Below are 14,981 nucleotides of genomic sequence, written 5' to 3' on the forward strand. Positions count from 1 at the left end.
AAGAGCCTCGCTACTCCTGCAGGTCTCAATCTACTCTCTCTACAAACGAGAAAGAGTGAAAGGTCCTGTTCACTCCTCTTGACAAAAGAGTAAAATGGCATTTCCACTCCTGCATACCCCAAGGGAGTTCAGTGCTTGTTTTACTCCTCCGCCCTTACGGCCATACAATCGTAAGGGCGCGCTAGCTTCTCGGGGCCGGCCTGCCAGCCTGGATGCCGGCGTCAGAAAAATGCACTGGTATTGTTTGTTCACGACCAAAGCTCTGGGATAGAGTATCATTAGCCAATGTCGAGTTGTTGGTAGAAGCGATAACAGCCATACAAATTTCCTCCCATAGCCGCTTTGCTGCTGCTCTGGAATTCGCCTGGCCTCTGCTATAGCTCCGCTCCTGAAGGGGTCGCGGAAACCGAGCATATATTTATTTCCCTATGACGCGGGGTTCAGAGTAAAACGGTGCCGAGGGTAGCACCTAAGTGCTGGCCAGTTTCGAAGCGCATTCAGCTACAGCATCTATGTGAAATCGGCTAGGTTTAGCGACGACAAGGGCAGCCAGTGAGCAGCGCACAGTTCGTCGCCCGGCGCGATCGCGGGCGCCGTCGTTGCCGAAAGCTCGGCTCGCTCAATGATTCGCTCCGTAGCTTGCGAATCGCGCACGCAATGCTGGAAAATCGAGCAGCGACTGGCCTGCGATTGAGCGAGCCTTTATGCCCACGTTTGCAGCACAGGTGAACAAATTTAGCACACATGTATGCATGGAATATCGGCGGCGTTGCGGCGATTCTTAAGCTCGTCCTCGACGCCATCATCACCGTTCGGGTGGACCCGAACATATCTTTATTTCACTACGAGACATAGCTCACAATAAACCGTACTTACAATGCAAAGAGTAGCACCTCAGCGCTAGCCAGTTTCAAAGCGCTCTCAGCTCTGGCATCGAAGTGAAACCTCCTAGGCTTAGCTACGAATAGGGCAGCCAGGGAGCAGGCCCAAGCTCGTCGCGCGGCGCGCTCGCGAGCAGCGTCATAGCTGAAAGCTCGGCTCGCTCAAAGATTGGCTCAGAAACTTGCGAATTGTACTTGCAAGGCTGGCAAATCGAGCAGCTAGCGGCTGGCCTGCGACTGAGAACACGTTCGCAGTACAGGTGAACAACAATTAGCGCACGAATGCTTGGGATACCGGCTGCGTTGCGGCCACGTTAAGGCGATTCTTAAGCTCGTCCTCGACGCCATCGTCACCGTACGTGACACACAGGCTGAGAACTTGAATTCGAGTACGTGCTAAAGTAAGCTGCTCGTATTTCTCGGAACAATCTGAACTCGAAAAGACAGTTGCTTCTGTCGGCTTCCATGCATGTGGGCTCTTGCTAGTGAAAGTACACTCGAACAGGATGCGGCGAGTGCGGGCCGCTGTTGCATATAAGCTAAAGTGTGAAGCAAGTATCGTCGTAGTTCCGTAACGCAGTTGATATCACAGTAATCCGCTTGTACGGGTCACATTTAAGCTCTGTTTCATGTAGATCTCCGTCGACCATGCCAGTGTCGCGTCGAGTAATGCATCGCAGCTGCTCTTTGTCCTACCGCTCGCGTCGAACATATCCTTGATATGGACCAGTTTGCGATACGGTGCGTTTCTTTGCCTTTTTTGTCGCATTTAAGGGATTTTCGCTGCCGTCAATCAAAATTGCATTCCGTCAACAGCGTCGTCTGCGCCGTCGTCTGCTAGGACACCCGGGGATGGGATCACAGGATCGCAGCTTCTACAAACGACATGTCAGCAAAAGTATCTAAAAGCGCTTTGGTATTCGCATTTAATAAAGAAATAAAATGAAAAAATATAATTTGTTTTTGTTGCGAACACAATTCAAATATTAGTAATAAAAAAGCGCATTTGTAGGTTTTTTCAACGAAGGAAAACTGCAGCCGTCGTCACGTTTTGTGTTATTTGGGTTTTCGTAGCAATGTTTGAGTGCTCGTGCGGTGGACGTGTATGAAGAACACAAGTGTGTTTTGGAAACCAACGACGAGAATTACGCCCTGTCAACACTGGTGATTTTGAACGGGTAAAGCCCTGAAGAAAGGTAGCGCTACGACTTCTTGTCATCTGGAGAGGCAACGAAGAAGAATGTGCGGTTTTGCTAAGCCTTGATGAGCCGTCTGAACGGTGAGTCCCGTGTACGTTTCTTTACTTCTGATCTCTATTCGCACGCGTTATTAGTGTGCGCCTATATAGGGATGGCAGTGCAGGCAGTCTGCGTGCGGTTGCCTCAGCTATAATGCGTTAACGCCGATTCACACGACGGTCCGTTCGCCCGCGGCCCGCGCACTACGTATTCATGCGTCACCACATTGACAGGCGCGCTGTCGGCCGCGGCAGCGGGCGAACGGAAAATCGTGTGAATCGGCCTTTACCAGAAAAGAACGGGCGTATAGGCCGCATGGCAACTGTTGCTCCATAGTCTCTATCTGCGTTTAGTACTCGGGTGCCGCGGTAAATAAAAATGCTACCAGTTATCACAACAGAGTTATGCGGTCGCTTGCTAGCGCTGCGAAAAACAACAGACAGTGTTTACTACATTCCAATAGCATAGATTTGTGCTACATAGGAGAGGATGATGAGCGTGCAGTGCCACGTTAGAGAGCGCTCTTGCTAGGCCAGCTGCGGACAGACAAGGGAACTGACAACGGTCCAGTTGCCTCGCGGCTGGTGCCCGTCGGATTGATTTGTGCTACTTAGAAGATGACGATGAGCGGCAGTGCCGCGCGACAGAGCACTCGCGCTAGGCCAGCTGCCAACAGACAGTGCTCAGTGTGTGTACTCGTGGGATTAGTGCTTACGCCTTAATATTTGTCATACAATTTTTTCGGGGACAATGATCGCGTGTAAAAGGCTGGGGCATATCCCTTGCCTAGTCATTTGTAAATTTTTATCTGTGCTTCCCCATGGAACAGAATTTGACACAGTATTATGTCAAAGTTAGATCGTTCTTGCGTCTGCCCTGAGGTGTAGGTGTCGATGCTTCCTCGCCTTCAGATTTTGAGAACTGTTTGGGATGCAACTGCGCACTTATTTAGGATTTCAAGCTTTTTGCTATATCCCTCGTTTGTGCGGCCCGCTTTCAAGTCGTTCGCTATATCGGTGATGGTTTGTTATTGATTTTCACTTTCTCTTATTTATTCTTGGTTGACTGCCACCAGCTGTGCTGCCGGCGATTCTCCGCGCTCGGAACTATTCCCAGGCACGAGACCCTACCCACAGACCTCCCTGCACCACACTCACCAGTTTTCTTCGGTATTTTTTTCCCTTGCTCTTACTTGCATTGCCACTAGGCAGTTTTTATTTCTGTGCAGATTTGTTAAATGCAATACCAATTTTCGTTTCATGCTGTGATGTGAGATATCGTGCTTCTTGCTAATGAATGCATGCCTTTTCCATCCTCTCATCATTTGTGCAAAGCAGACGGGTCTACTGGTCACTACGTTCAATTTAAAAATACCTTCGGTGCTGCTGCAAAGCACCCTAGTAGTAATAAAATCCTATGCATGCTATATTCGAATAGTTACGCTCTTTTCATCATGCATAAAAATAGTGGTATTCCAGCCTGCTCATCTTTCTATGCGGGTGTGACAGTCATGTAAATCTACTGAAAAAATGTATATCGGTGCATCACATACAATCTGTTCATTTCTTTTGTCATGGGCCCTCTCATTGCTTTTTGTGTTCCTATGTTACTACCTTATTCTAATTTATGAAGCAGTAGACAATTTCTTCTCTTGTCATTCATGACATTGTTACGGCCACTGACAACAGTTGCTCTGACATATTTATTTGCAGTTGCCAGCTGCCAGTATCTACTGGGCCATTCGTGCTTCCAGCTTTTGGCTGTGCTATCTCTCCTCAGCTGTTTGTGGTAGGTATTGTTTTCCAGTGATGCATACCTTACCTGCCTATTTAGAAAAATTTCGTAGACATAGGCTCACAGCCGGGTTTAGAAATGCATGCAGAGCTCTACGTGCACTTAGCAGCAGTACCTCCCTGCATAATCACATGAATCTGATCCTGAATTACATGAATGTAATTACATGATCTGTATGAAATAGTCGCTCATGAAGCTTTTGACTGCTGCTGTTAACATAATGGAATTTACACTGCTTCAGGTGCAGAGACTATTTCACACATGTTGCCTCTTATGCATATGTGCCCTCTGAAAGGGCAAACATATTCCTTTATCCCTTTAAAAAACATTGTGTTCTATCATGATGCTTTACCGGTATTTCTGGCGTATAGACCAAAATGTCACTCAGTACTGTAACATGAAGCGGGAACTCAGTTTGTCCAATGTTTTAGAGGTAACATGAAGCGGGAACTGAGTTTGTCCAATGTTTTAGGGGTCCTAAAACATTGGACCAACACAGTTCCCACTCGAATTATTGATCACTTCGCTCTCGCCCTACCATGCTTGCCGTCCAGGTTGGACAAATTGATAGAGTTACTGCTCCAGTGAAGTGGTGGTTCTGAGTTCGAACACCGGACCAGGACGAATCTTTCTTTAACTGCGAAGTTTCTGTGAAAGCTGTATAGCTTTCCTTTGTAGCCATTTGGCTGTGCTCGAGTGGATGTCAATGAGTAATTACTCCTTATTACAGATCTTTTGTCAACGCCAAACTGATTCAGTAGCAACAAATAGTAGAAGGGTAAAAGCATGCTGCTCCCAAAAATTCGTTAAGCATGTTATAAAATGTATGCTGTATTGTTTTAACTGCTGCAAAGAAATAACGGTGATGTTAGATGCCCAGCCCCTATTAGGTAAACATAGCTCGCAATTAACACAGTGGATGGAAAAGAAATATGGACTTCAACCCTCACGACGACCCTCACCCCAGTGGATGGATGATAATGGCTTTACCCTTTGTACCGGGCTTTAGCTTTCGCCACCTAGCCTATACTTCCTCCATTGTTAATTTAATTTTCTTTTCCCTTTCGCTCTTACAGTATCTAATCTGTCTATCCTTTTACCCTCGAAATTCACGCCTCCCTTGATTTCCGCCACCAATCCTCCAACCTCCCCTTCGTCAATGTCACGCTTTTCCCATCCACTCGCCCGTCCTCCCCAGTAAATCCCAGCGCTATCTCTATGGTCGTTGCTGTCCCCTCTGGGAGGGCTGGGCGGAGTTCTGCGCACCTCAGAACCAAGTGTTCTATGGTCTCCGTTTCCGTTTTACATGCAGAGCACAAAATATCCACTTCTTCAAATTTGGACCTATACGTTTTTGTTCTCAGAGTCCCTGTCCTAGCCTCAAAAAGCAGTGAACTGCCCCGCGAATTATCGAATAATCGCTCTTTTTTGATGTCCTGTTTTCGTGTCCTATATATGCCTAGCGCCGATTTTTCCTGCATTCTGTCTTCCCACATCTTTCTTTCCGACTCCTTTACCTCCACTTTCACGTTAGTCTTTTGTTGCGTCCCATCCCTCACCCGTAAATACTTCGTTCTTAGCTTTCGGGTTCTATTAGTCCATTTTGTGTTAATACTTTTCATGTACAGATACTTGTACACCTTTTTTGCCCACCTTGTTTCCTCCATTTGAGTTAGTCTCTGATCATATTTCAGTTTGCTGATGGCCTCCCGAACCTCGAACGACGCCCAACCCATATCTCCCTGGACTCCCTCATTCGGAGTGTTCCCATGGGCTCCCAAGGCTAGCCTTCCTACACTTCTTTGTCTGACCTCTAGCCCTGACTGTACTTCTGATTTCATGCACAGGACTGCATTTCCAAATGTGAGGCCCGGTACCATGATTCCCTTCCATACCCCTCTAACCACCTCATACCTATTATAGTTCCATAGTGCTCTATGCTTCATAATGTCTGAATTCCTTTTTCCTTTATCCTTCAGAATCCTCTCATGCTCTTCCAGATATTTTTTTCCTTCACTTAGCCATACACCTAGATACTTATACGTACTCACATGGTCTATCGTAGTGTCTTGTATTTCTAGTGGGTCTCCCTTCTCATCATTATAGACCATTATCCCTGACTTCTCTCTACTGAACTGGAGTCCTAGCTTGTTGCCCTCCTCACCACAGATTTTAACTAGTTCCTGCAGCTTATCTCGCTTGTCTGCTAGTAGAACAATGTCATCCGCATACATTAGTCCAGCCAACACTTGGTTTACCCTCTGACCATCCTGCATATAACTCACGTCAACTCCTACCCTACACTCTTCCAACCTCTTTTCCATTTGGCTCACATATACCATGAAAAGTAGAGGTGACAGTGGGCAGCCCCCCTGCCTTAACCCTCTCTTAATTTTAGCTGGTTCTGTGGTTTCTCCCTCCCAGGTTACCACGACCTCATTGTCTGAATATATACGTTGTAGATATTCAACCAGATTTCTATCAGCGCCATATCCCTTCAATTGGTCCCAAAGTTTTTCCTGATTCACATTGTCATATGCCCCCTTAATGTCTAAAAATGCCATCCATAGAGGCCTCCGACTTGCCTCAGCTATCTCTATACACTGCGTTATGACAAATAGATTGTCCTCCAACCGTCTGTCCCTTCGGAAACCGTTCTGCAACTCTCCCAAGATCTCCTCACGCTCTGCCCATTCTTCCATTCTCATTTTCACCATCTGCATTGCTAGCCTGTAAATAACTGATGTGACCGTAATTGGTCGGTAGGATTTAATGTTGTCCCTGTTTCCCTTGCCTTTGTATATTAGTCTCATCCTGCTCACTTTCCAGTCTTTTGGAACGTCTCCTCCCTCTACCACTTTTTCAATGATCTGTCGTAATTTCAGTTTGCTTTTTTTGCCTAGTATGGTAATTAATCTCATAGGTATGCCGTCTGGTCCTGTCGCTGTTCCGCTAGGAACCTTGCCTTCTATTCTGTCCCAGTCCCCTGCTGTTCTCTCCCTAGGCTCTTCCTCCCCTGCCCCATTGCTGTCCCTGCTCTCCCCTAGACCATCCGCCACAGGCTCTGCAAATGCTGCTTCAATTGTTTGTCTGATAAATTCCTGTGCTTCCTCTCCCTCTACCCTTTTTCCATCCTGTGTGGTCAGAGTGTGTTGGATGCCCTCTGTTCTCTTCCCTTGTAGCCTTATGTGCTCCCAAAACCTCTTTGCAGCATTCCTATCTTTCTTATTTACCTCCATCATCCACTGGACTCCTGCCTTTCCTATTTTCCTGATTTCCTATTTTTAGTAAAACAAAAAGTGCCAGTGTTGCCATACTTGAGAGCTTTGCTCTTTAAAATTGCAGTAGACTGCTACTCAAAGTTGACAAAAAAATGCGTCTCGTTTTCTGCATGTGCATTCCACAGTGCTGGTGCCATTTTCACTGGCCATTGACATTCAGTCGCATGATGTGCACCCCGCTCCTCGAGTTGATTTTGTTTGTCTTGTGAACCTGCCGTCAAAATCAGTGCAGGATAATGCTTCCCCAGTTGATCTGCAGTTAACCTTGTCCTTTGCCAGCTGCTGTCACCCTTTCTCCACAGAGAAGGGCGGTGGAAGTCCAAGCCAGGTGGAGTTGAAATATTTGACTAGTAGTGGACAGGGATCCTGCGATTTGTTGAGGACACAGGCAAATTGGAGACTTATGGAAGAATTTTTTTACCAGCCAAAAAAGACGCATCCACAAGAGAGAACCGCACAGGACAAGGGCTGGTAAAAGCCGTAGTCCTCTGTGGTTCTCTCTTGTGTATGCGTGTTCCTTGGCGGGTAAAAAAATTCCTCCGTAAGTCTCCAATTTGCCGGTGTCCTCCACAGATTGGAGGATCCCTGTCTGTTACTAGTCAAATTTCACTACTCCACCTGGATTGGACTCCCACTGCCCTTCTCAAACTTTTGAAATCCTGTTGCCCTAGCAGATCATCAGCTGTCGGTTGTATTACTTTCGCTTCAGTGAAATTTGACATGTAGCGGACAGGGATCCTAGAATTTGTGGAGTACACAGGCAAACTGGAGACTTATAGAATTTTTTTACCAGCCAAGGAAGACGCATACACAAGATTCGTTGTCTGTGTTTCACAACTGAAAGTTCTAAATGCGTGCAAAAGTGTATCGTGCATTCGCACGTATTTTGAAAACTCAATTTTTGCAGCATTAGGTTTTCGGAATTGGAGCTGTAGCATTGCCGCCACAGAATCCCGCTCGTTAACAAAGCGCACACTTATTTGCTAGATATATATTCGGTATACCGCAACCAGTACACGTCACTGTTTGGAAGGTTCTGTCGTGAAATTTCTGATTGTGCAAGGTAGCTTTGCTTTTAAATTCAAGCGCTCTCTACTTGCTTTTTCCTGTGCATATTCATCGGTCGTTTCAATTCGGAAGCGTTGGTGCTGCAAGACGTGCATACGGAAGCTACGTTTGTGCACAAAGCTCCTGAATTTTTGAAAGCGCAGCTCTGACAGTTCTCGTTGTCATAAATAAGTACAAAGCAGCCTAATCTTTTTGGACACACCATTTCATGCTCTTAGCTGTTTCTGAGAAACAGGCTGCCTTTTTTTCTGTTTTTGGTGTGAAACATTCCTAACAACTTCTTTCTTTCTCCATGCACAGATAGCCTATGCATACACGGGCAGCTTGATTGCAATATTTAGGGCAATATTTATAACAGGTGCAGTGAGCCTTGGTGCATGTGGACAGAAATTAAGCTAGGGTGGGGTGGGGTATTTTTGCACAGGGTAATGTTATGCGGAGGGTTTGGCGTATTGAAACCGAGTCTTTCTGAGCTCTTATTAGACGTCCCAGCACCAGGACAGTAGTTGAGGCTTTTCTTCTTTGTTGTCTAGTCAATGGTTTCCATCACATAAAATAGCCTTAATTCTAGCTATCCCGTGGCCGTCTAACAGAACGATGCAGATATACTGAAGTGATCAGTGTTGCATAAAAGTAGTGAGAACATTGCAAATGCAAGACAACTTCATTGGTTTGCAGTGCACTAACGTGGCAGTCATAGAGAATTACGCATTACATTTGCAAATCTAAATTGTGCATAATAGTATGGACTGGCACGTAATGTGCGAAGTAATCAGAGTTATCTCGTTCATGCCAAATGCTAGTGTCAAACATTTTCAGTATTGCATATTTATAAAGAGCAGGCATGCTGCGCCTAACTTGTCGTTGGAGAGATATATGAAAGCAAAAAGTTTACACATGGCTGTCGTGTTCTTGCGTGGGAAGTAGTATTGCCTTAAATGAGTATAAACACCAAATTTTTGGTTATGTGTGTTCTTTGTAGTGACGTGCTGGGCATTCGTATACATAGAATTGTTGCATAGTATTCGTCTCCAATCGCTAAATAATTACAACCAGATTTCTTTTCTTCCCTGTTTCAATAGCATAGCAATTGCTATGACATCAATGTTCTGTATAGGTTATGGAAGGCACAAAAAAGCTACGATATCGCTACTTCATCGTTTAAATTAGTTACAATGCTAAAGCCAGCCTGCCTTAAGAGTCGGAATCACAATGAATGACGAAGCCGCAATTATATTGCAGTTTTCCTCATGCCTCCCCTGGCTTATACTGACCTTTGATGCCATTGCCATTGCTCAGTTTTTAAAAGTGAAGCAGGAGAGAGAAGATATTTAATTACAAATTATTTAGCAGTCATAGGCGAATACTGTGTGGTTATCCGTGCATAGTAATGCCTTATGCATCATTAAAAACAAAAAAAAATGTGCAAATGAAATTTGCTCGGCTGCTGACCCAAAAGACGCGGGTTCGATCCCGGCCGCGGCGGCTGGAATTTCTTTGGAGGAGAAATTCTAGAGGCCCGTGTACTGTGCGATGTCAGTGCACGTTAAAGAACCCCAGGTGGTCGAAATTTCCGGAGCCCTTCACTACGGCGTCTCTCATAGCCTGGGTCGCTTTGGGACGTTAAACCCCAAAAACCAACCCAAACCAAACTGAAATTTGTTGTCTGCCTCTTTGAGATGAAAAATTTTGAATTTTTCCTTCACTATTTTAGAGCATGAAATTCAGTTAATGGTATCTGAGAAACAGGAATTGCAACAGCCATTTCTCTTCAGCAAGAAAACTGTCATTGGTTTAAGTGTTTTCCCAATTCAAGGTTATCCTATATTTTAAACTGCACAATGTATTATGTGACAAGAAATCGTCAAACACAATAGGTGTGGTTTTAGAAATGACTGCAAGTGATAAGGGAATACATTTACTTAGAGCAGGTAGTGACCGCTCATCCGGATCATGAAGAGTAATAACTAGAGGAATATGAATGGGGTGGAGTGCATATGGCAGGTTCTCTCAGATCATGAATGGCAGTTTTTCAATACCCCTCAAGAGAAAAGTATACAACAGCTGTATCCTACCGGTATTCACCTATGGGGCAGAAACGTGGAGGCTAACGAAGAGGGTTCAGCTTAAGTTAAGGACAACGCAACAAGCTATGGAAATAGAAATGATAGGCGTAACGTTAAGAGATCGGAAGCGGGCGGAGTGGGTGAGGGAACAAACGCGGGTTGAAGACATCCTAGTCGAAATCAGGAGAAAGAAGGGTGCTTGGGCAGGGCATGTAAGACGAAGGCAAGATAATCGCTGGTCCTTAAGGGTAACGGAGTGGATTCCAAGAGAAGGCAGGCGTAGCAGGAAGCAGCAAAATGTTCCATGGGCGAAGGTTTGCAGGAACACGGTGGACATAGCTGGCGAAGGACAGGGTTAATTGGAGAACATGGGAGAGGCCTTTGCCTTGCAGTGGGCGTAGTCAGGCTGATCATGATACTTGCAGAAGAGCTTGCTCATGTTAAAATTTTCATTTGGTAAATATGTGCTTGTTTTACATGCACACAGCTTTTGAAAGGACTAGCATAGTGATAATTGTATTGGGCTTCATAAAATTGTAGCTCTGAATGAAGGTTTGCAATGAAAGGTGTCTGCACTTGGTCACAATATAGGTACACACTAGTGGCGACATGACACACACGATCAGTACATTCTAGTTGTATTCTTTCTTTTTTTTCATGGGATTATATGCCGGATAGTATGAAAAGGGCATTGGAATTGACTCTTACATGCATTATTTTCATTCATGTTTGCAGGCACCCGGTGAAATGCACTCATAGCCAAAGCTCCTTCACTCAGCCGAGCAAGCTACGGCATCATCCAGCATCTTAGTTTCTTTTGAGCGCTTACAGCTCACTGCGGTGGATTTGGTAGATGGGTTTACTTTGCTTTTGGCAGTGTTCTTGGCATTTAATGTCAAGTACACCCCAAAAACAAAGCGGGCTTGTCTGCTGCTTGAGACACTAATGGGGCTTGATCCTAGCGAGCGCCTCCCGAGCGTGTTTTGGGCAGCCACAGCAATCACAGCAATGACTTGAGAAATAAAAGTTATCAGTGTTGTACATTTGTGTCATTATTTCTTGAACCATTGTTATTCCCAACGCAGACAGAGCACCATACTAATGTGCAAACTGTAGTGTAGCCATAAAGTAGTTGTATGAGCAAAAATTATTCTACTCAAAGATTATAATCCCTTTTGCTCATTACTCTTTTGTAGATGTAGCGCAGGTGGATCCTGCAAAACATATGACCAACTTGCTCTGAAGAATATGTGAAATAAGAAAATCAGTACGATGCATTGAAAACACGTGAAACTCCTTTGGAAGGAGTAAAGTAAGATCTGGGCTGATACTCCTTCAAGGAGTATAGTCACTCTAACAAACGGAGTCCTGGAACTCTACCTGAAAGAGTAGTAGGATGCTGTTTCAATGTGGTAGCTTTACTCCCTCGGAGGAGTGCCTGTACTCTATTGCAGGAGTAGTACAGTACTCCTTGAGTAGGTGTTGGATCACTCTTTGTCCAGAGGGAGTAATTTTATTCTGGAAAAAGGAGTGGAATATGGGACAAGCGAATACTCCTTCAAAGTGTGTTCTGGGCACTCCTCTGCACTCCTTTAGTTCTAAGAGTGTGGGTGCTCTTCGCTTGTTCTCCGGTGCCGTCCACGTCAACACCCCATTAAAGCCTTTCGGTTACGAGCCCCAACGGCTACGTAACACTGGTGGAGGTGCATTCAAGATCCCATGTCCCGGACCTCTCCTCGCAGCGGTTCGTCGAGTCCCGACCGACTCCCGCTGGTGTCTACGCCCGTACACCGCAGCAGCCGCCGCATGCACGACCTCTCCCCAGAGTTCAGTCTCCTTTCCGACCGCCGCCGCGTTGAGCTTCAACCCATGGCGCAGGCGAGTTCCCCTCATCTAACCCTCCAGCCGCCCCGTGTGCCGACCAGTTTCCATGGCGCTCCTGTTGAAGACGTCGACGACTGGCTAGAGCAGTTTGAACGGGTGGCCAACTTTAATGTCTTTATGGTTGAATATAAATAAACTAGAGTTAAATGTCAATAAAACAACGCTTATTGTATTTAAGGCACGTAACAAGCCTGACAACAGTGAAATTAAGCTTACATTCAAAAATAGCGTAATTGAGCGTCTTTCTTCCTACAAATTTTTAGGCATAATCTTTGAAGAACACTTGCGTTGGACCATGCATATTAATAAGATTCACGCCAGCATATCAAGGTCACTATGTGTATTATATAAAATTCGAGACCTTGTTCCAAAATGGCTGAAGTGGCAATTATATTATACCCTAATTCAATCACATCTTCATTATTGTTTACTTGTTTGGGGATCTACAACGAAAACTAATCTCACGAGGCTGACAACATTACAGAAAAAGCAATACGATATGTCGAAAACCTTGCTTACAATGATCATACAGGTTTGTACTTCTCAAAGCATTCGATTCTAAAAGTCAACGAATTATTTGAGTTGAAACTGCTTTCTTATGTGTTTAACGATTTCAAACATCATCCCACTAAATATGTTCAATTAAACTCTAGTAGTGACGCGCCTTATAAATTAAGACACGTCAGTTACAGAGTACCACTCGTAAGGACTAACTATGGAACCGAAATGCTTTCGCATTTAATTCCCAGTCTTCTAAATAAACGTACACAGGCCATAGAAATTATTCAGAAATCTGTTTCCTAAAAGTCTCAGTAGAAATGCTAAAGCTTACCTCCTTTCCCGTCCGAATGATTAAAGGGTTCTTCACGCAGAAATTCTTGATGTCCCTGTTTTTCCGTCAACTCTGTGAATTGTCGTGTTTTTCTTATTGTGATGTGCCTTGTAAATATTTACTTTATAATTATGTCATTGCAAAAGTATGCACCTTCCTCCTAGTTTTACCTTGTATAATTATGCGTTTTTTTTTTGTAATGACAATGTATGAAGTTCTTGCTTCTTTTGCCGCTTGTCCTGAGCATTGTGTCGGTGCTTGGGCCCCGTCAGGCAGAGTGCATCTGTCTTTAGCCCCTGTATCCGAGACCTTGTTGTCTGAAAAAAAAAGATCTATCTATCTATCTATCTAATCAGTGCAGTTCGGCCATGAAGCTGCGCAACGTATACTTCGCGCTGGAAGACGGCGCCAAAACCTGGTACGAGAACCGGGAGACCGGTCTTCAAAGCTGGGATACCTCTGCCAGCAGCTGCGCGATACGTTTGCCAGCCCCGACCGCCGCGATCGAGCGCGCCGCCTCCTGGAAGCCCGTATCCAAAAGCCCAACGAGAGCGTCGCCATGTTTGCCGAGGACGTGACCCGTCTTTGTCGGCGGGCTGATCCCGACATGACGGAGGCCGCGAAGTTGCGCCACCTGATGCAGGGGGAAAAAGAACATCTTTGCGCTGGTTTGGTCCGGAATCCCCCCCCAACCGTTGCCGACTTCATCAGCGAAGCAACCCTCATTGAGCGAGCCCTGCAGCAACGTTCTCGACGTAACGAGTCTGCGTGCGTTCAGCCCTTCAGCACGGTGGCCGCTTCGTGCAGCACCGGTGAACATTCCTCTTTGCGAGAGTTGATCCGAGACGTCGTTCGCGAGGAGCTCCGGAAACTCCACATCATCTCGCCTGATCCGCCAGCCGCTTCCCTCACTGAAGTCGTGCGCGAGGAGATCCGGCAAGCGTTTGCATCGCCTCAGTTGCTGCCCGAGCCACGCCCTCTGAGTTATGCAGCAGGTGCCTCCCGAGGTGCCTCCCGCGCAGCCTCTCCCGTTCGACTCGCAGCCGCCACCCTCCTACCAGCGGCCACCGCAGCCGGGACTCGCCATGCAACCACCGGTCCGGAAGGCAGACATCTGGCGCACTCCTCATCAGCGGCCGCTCTGCTTCCACTGCGGGGAAGCCGGCCACCTGTATCGGCGCTGCCCCTACCATGAACTCGGGCTTCAGGGATTTTCACGTCACGCCCCGCGCCCACGGTTCGGTGAGCGACCGCGGGAAATCGAGGAATACCTTGCTGCCCGGCAGACTGCACCGAACGGGCGCCAACGGTCACCTTCTCCCGTCCGCTACTCGTCACCTAGCCGTCGTACTTTCAGCGATGCGCTGAGAGGGCGGTCGCCAAGCCCACGCCGGGGAAACTGAAGGCGGCGACCTCAGGGGGGCAGGTTGCTGACAAACGAAACCGACGTCCCGAACACCACCCCGAGACGACGCAGCGTGGTTCCGTGACAGCGATGCCGCCGCAGCATGATCCCGTGACTCCGAGCTTCCCTCATACCGATGACACAGCTAGCGCCGACCTTCCAGTGCTTGTTGACGGGCACCCAGTGACTGCTTTAGTAGATACTGGAGCAGACCTCTCGATAATGAGCAAGAAATTCGCGGATCGGCTCGCAAAAGTTAGGACTGAATGGCCTGGATCCCAAATTCGTACTGCTGGGGGCCACCTTATGGCACCGTTTGGGCGTTGCACTGCACGAGTCACCATTGCCGACTCCGTGTTTGTTGCCGTTGTCGTTATTCTGCCTAACAGTTGCAAGGACCTCATACTCGGCCTTGACTTCTTACGACAGCATGGTGCCGTCATTAACGTTCCTCGCCGTTTGGTCACGTTTTCACCGCCCGCACCGACTTCCTCAGACGCCGAACGACGCCACGCACCTTTGCGCATCCTTG

General features: G+C 46.7%; 1 long non-coding RNA gene across 1 annotated transcript; it reads left to right on the plus strand.

Moving 5' to 3' along the window:
- The first annotated feature begins 1,388 nt into the window (after nt 1-1,388).
- LOC149346497 (uncharacterized) lies at nt 1,389-11,310 on the plus strand. The gene is made up of 4 exons (XR_016292086.1): nt 1,389-2,160; nt 3,195-3,288; nt 3,832-3,907; nt 11,064-11,310. It is a non-coding gene; the product is annotated as an uncharacterized LOC149346497 (long non-coding RNA).
- The last annotated feature ends 3,671 nt before the right edge of the window (nt 11,311-14,981 follow it).

The sequence above is a fragment of the Amblyomma mixtum genome, chromosome 4, assembly GCF_055824585.1.
Source record: "Amblyomma mixtum isolate Tamu chromosome 4, ASM5582458v1, whole genome shotgun sequence".
NCBI lineage: Eukaryota > Metazoa > Arthropoda > Arachnida > Ixodida > Ixodidae > Amblyomma > Amblyomma mixtum.